The sequence below is a fragment of the Octodon degus genome, unplaced genomic scaffold, assembly GCF_000260255.1.
Source record: "Octodon degus isolate 3935 unplaced genomic scaffold, OctDeg1.0 scaffold00059, whole genome shotgun sequence".
In the NCBI taxonomy this organism is placed as follows: Eukaryota; Metazoa; Chordata; class Mammalia; order Rodentia; family Octodontidae; genus Octodon; species Octodon degus.
In genome coordinates this window covers 13,651,640-13,656,580 of record NW_004524635.1, presented here as the reverse complement: position 1 = coordinate 13,656,580, position 4,941 = coordinate 13,651,640, and the positions used below count along the sequence as shown (strand labels likewise).

The 4,941-nt window shown below is 47.5% G+C and overlaps 1 pseudogene; it reads left to right on the top strand.

The window, feature by feature from the left end:
* Positions 1 to 2,999: 2,999 nt before the first annotated feature.
* LOC101589021 lies at positions 3,000 to 4,579 on the top strand (annotated as a pseudogene).
* The last annotated feature ends 362 nt before the right edge of the window (positions 4,580 to 4,941 follow it).

Here is a 4,941-nt window from a genome sequence, read left to right as displayed (position 1 = left end):
CTGGCTGGAGTGTTGTGGGGATCGAACTACAGCAACCTGAGGCTGACAGCTTTGTGGAAGCAGCCACTTAAACAACTGAGCTAAGGCCAGGCCCCCAAAAAACAGTGGGCATTACATTAGCAAATTGTTTATTGTACTTTTTTTTTTTTTTTCAGTACCAGGGATTGAACTCAGGACCTTGAACTTGCCAGACAAGCACTTATTCTACTGAGCTATCTCCCTGGCCACTGCCATTCTGGAACAGGGGCTCTGCGGCTTTCCCCTCAAGGCAAAGTCCCGACCTTTGCAGTTCTGAGGCTGTAAAGGTTGGAGACCTGCCTCCTCCTGTGATGCCCTCAGGCCATCCCTTCCATTGTCAGGTTCCTTCCTGGTAATGAAGATCCTCTCAGCTCCATCTTTGTAGTCTACAGCTTTCTTGGTGCTTTTTTCTGGCCAAGCTTACAACATTTTAAACCCTCCTGCTGGGCTCAGATGGGCTCTACCCTTTTGTCCCTACAGTATATTTTCACCCTTTTTTTTTTATCACATTAGCAACAACCAGGTCACAGTGTCTCTGGGATAAAATTCATCAATTAAATTCCAGTAGGAAAAGGCCATAACTGGTGTTATAGGTAGCCAAGTTAGATAGAAATATTAATAGGCAGTCAGACAAGGAAAGGCCCTTGAAGGAGACAGCACAAAAGACAAGTTATCTTGCAACTGTGGGAGGGACGGATGCTCCTGCTGGGAGCCAGACCTAAAAAACCTAAAGGCCAAACAAATGCTAAAAGAGTAGCACCTGGGATTGATATTCTAACTAGGTATCAATCACCTAAAAAGACCTAAGTGAGTCACCAGCCCAGCCCCCATTTGGCCCTGGGCATAGTCAACTTTACCTAAGCAATGCTGCTTGCAATCCCATTGTTGACCATAGTTTTGTCCCACCCCACATCCACCTAAGTGAGACCTCTTCCTCTCACGCATCAGGTGTGGCCCCTCTCCCACCCCAAAGCTGTTGCCTTGGGTGGCTGGGGCGGCGCCGCAGCCTCTGATCAATAGTTCCTTCAATAGGGAACCATGGGCAAACTTGCTTAATATATTCAAAATATTGACACAAATCCTTAATTTTAACCTTTACTCCTCACGCCTTTAATGCTTTGCTCAAACTTTCTACAAATATCTCATTCACTTAATGCCTGTCCCATTGTCAAAGGGAAAGGGTAAAGGGGTGCCGTCCTCTTACCGAGGTTCAGACGTAGCAGCAGGCAACTGCGGCACAGGCCTCTTTTATTCTCTCTTTTGCCTCTTTTACTCTTACCAGCTTTCTCTTGTTGGCTCTCTCAGACGGTTCTGTCACTGAATCCTCCCTACCAGGTGCCCCATTCGTTGGGCACCACTTGTCCTGAATCAACGGGTCAGTCAACGAAGGTCACCTGGGGGAGGAATGGCGAATAGAAGAGGGAACAAAGGACAGGAGATGCAAGAAATGAGGACAAGACAGGATTCTGATCAAGTCCCGTTTATTCAGGGGAGGTGCTGGGTATATATAGGGAGTGTAGGAATTAGAAAGTCTCTGCTCTTGGGGTCAGCAGGTATCTAGGCAACGTGGGAAGGTGCAATCCCTGGGGCATAGCACATGATTCACGGGGAATGGGCAAGGTGAGAAGGACTGTAAACTTAACTCAGCAGGGGAATAGACACTTAAGAAAATGACTGACACTATTATAAAATGGATACCAGCTAATGGCCTCCCACAGTTCTCCTGTGTTATTTACCTTTCCATCGATGTAAGAAAATACCTGAAACAACTTATAAAGAAGAGGAAAGGCTTATTTTTGGCTCATTGTTTCAGAGTTTGTAATCCACTGTGATTGGCCCATTGCTTTGGGCCTGTGATGAAACAGAATATCATGATGCGGGTGGTGTGGAGAAACAAAAGCTATTCACCTGATGGAAGCCAGGAAGCAAAAAGAGAGGGGAAGAAGCACATGTCCAGGGAGCCAACTTCTTCTGGTAGGTCTTTATTAGTCACTTTCCTTTCACTGGGACAAAATACCTGGCATTTAGAATTTAAGAGAGCAGGGGACTATTTTGGTTCATTGTTTCAGCAGGTGCAGTCCATGATCAGCTTGCTCCATAGCAGAAAAGTCCTCATGGAGGAAAGTGCTCGACCCATGCAGCCAGGAAGAAGGAAAAGTGGGGGATAGGCAAAAAGGCACGCCACTAGTAAGCAACCTCCTCCAAGAGATCTGTATCTCCCAGTAGGTCATTCAGGAATAAACTCATTAATGGATTAATTATAATTCTAGGGAATGTCAAGGAAAAACTTTGAACTTGTTCTCAATTGTGTGATTCTGATATAGGGACACGAAATTCCCAACCTGGCCTGAATGAGTTCATGTTCTCTAAAACCGAAGAATGAATTTTAGGAACAGATGGAGGTTGAGGGTAAAACTTTATTAGAAAGGAAAGCTTCTGTCAGAGAGAGACAGAAGGGGGTCCCGAGCAGGTTGCCTAGAAAGCTGTCTCTTTCAGGTTATTTTATAGGACAAAACCATGTGGGGCTAAGGTAGAGTTGACCTGCCAACTTTAGGGAGGTCAGCATTTGTTTGATCTTTAGGTCTGGCTCACACCAGGAGCATCTCCCAGTAAGATGTCTGGTCTTTGTCATCCCCTTCGAGGGCCTGTCCCTAACTACCTACAATATTTCTATCTAACTCAGGCTGTCTGCAACAATTCCTTTCCTGAGAATTATTAATGTACTATGACCATTTTGGTCTGAGCCCTTTAGTTAGAGGAAATAAAAGCAAAGAACTTGAGACTATCCCATCATACTCAGGGATGTGCTCTGAACTGAAATGCCATGGGCTATGTGTAAAGAAAAAATAGTCCCAGACAGTGACCAGGAGTGTAGCTAAGAGGTACAGCATTTGCTTAACATGTACAAGGCCTAGGTGGGATCCTTAGCACTGAAAAACAAATATTAACACTCTTCTAAAAACAGGATTTTGGAGCCCGATTCCATGCCTGCCATGGCCAACAAAATGGCCACATCTTTGGACGACATCATTAAGCTGAACCGGAGCCAGCAAGGTGGCCATGGTGGAGGCCGTGGCCACAGTAGGGCCGGCCCCCAGGGCGGCTGTGGTCGTGGGGCAAAGACCACCGCAAGTGAATCGAGGCGGCGGGCCCATGTGGAATCCACTGGCCATTTGCTTGCGGCGCGGTGGGCGGTGGTGGCAGGAACAGCAGGCAGAAGCAACTTTCTGACAAGTGGCAGCACAACCTTTTAGACAGTGGTTTTGGGGGTGGTGCCGGTGTGGAGACTGGTGGAAAGCTATTGGTGTCAAACCTGGTCTTTGGAGCATCAGAGGCAGACACTCAGGAACTCTTTGCTGAATTTGGAACACTGAAAAAGGCGGCCGTGTGCTATGATCGCTCTGGCCAAAGTTTAGGAACAGCAGATGTGCACTTTGATTCAGGGATTTCTTTTTTCATTTCCAATCTGAGGTCCTCTATACCTTTCTGCAGTTGTTTCTTTATTTCAGAAGCCGTTGATTCATTGATTTCAGCTGCATGATTCCCAATTTGTTCTGTTAGTGTCCTCTGCACTTGTTATGGGTGGGCTTGGGGTCTGAGATTGCATTTTGTTCCTTCTCATTGTCATTTTGTGCAGCACTGTCTTCTGACCTTTGTTGTAGAGCTTTGGTGCAGTTATAACCTTAGCACCTACTGAAGTTCAGGTACAGATCTACAAAGTTTGGACTTATCCAGCTGTACCTGGCTTGGGTCTGGCTGCTGTGCTCAGCTCCTTCCTGATGCTGCCCTTAGGAGTGAACCTGTTGTGCCCCTCTGGCAAGATGTCCTGCTCCTGGACTAGCTGGGTGGTTCTGTCTCCTTCTCTCTCTGCAGGGATTACAGTTGCAGGGTTTCATCCCAGACCTGTATTCCAGGCCTGAGCCGAGTCTGGAGGGGACAAGGTGGAGCAGAGGGGAGAAGCAGCTCTCCCACACACTCACTGGGCCTGGGCTAGGACTGGATCTGGGAGTCCCCAGAACGCGGCAGAAATTCTCATGTGGTGAGGTAGGGGGGTGCTGCGGAGTGTTGGTGGGGTTCCAAGGGGGTGGAAGAGGGTCTCACCCACGCTGCGCCTGGGCTGTGATTGGTAGGTCCTGCCGGTGCAGGGTAGCCAGAAGCTCTCCCACACACTTACCAGGCCTGGGCTAGGACTGGCCAGATGTGCACTTTGAATGGAAGACAGACACCCTGAAGGCTATGAAACAGTACAATGGGGTCCCTCTGGATGACTGCCCCAGGAATATCCAGCTTGTCACTTCACAAATTGAAACACGATGAAGACCTGCACAGAGCATAAACAGACATGGAGTGACTGGAAACTGGCTCTGGAGGTTTCAGTGGTGGTGGTGGCACACAGAGAGGGACTCGTGGAGGCAGTCGAGAAAGAGGCAGAGGCTTTGTCAGGAACTCAAAGCAGCAGCTCTCTGCAGAGGAGCTGGATGCACAGCAGGACGCCTATAATACAAGGATGAACAGCAGCAAAACCACTGATAAGTGTGGAGAGGACCATGTGTTTCTGTAAGGGTCGAGTCGCTGTGAAGGAAGACCCCAAGAGTCGGTCTCTCATGCAAATCACAAAGGGAAAGCTTTATTATCTACATATACATAGGGTGGTCTGAACACACAGGAAAAGAGCGCGCCTTCAGTGTAGCAGGCATAGTTTTTAAAGGCAAAAACCACAAAATGGGAAGGAGCAAGCAACTTACAGAAGCTGATCACATTGGTTAGTTTTAGGGTGACCTCTAAAATAATTGGTGGGTTTGAGAATATATGACTTTTTAGAAAACTAAGAGGGGTTAGTTAAAGGGTAACTATTAGCTCACTCTGTGGTTTTGGTTGCATTTTGTGAACGGGTGGGTTTAACTGGACATTGTGACCTATTTC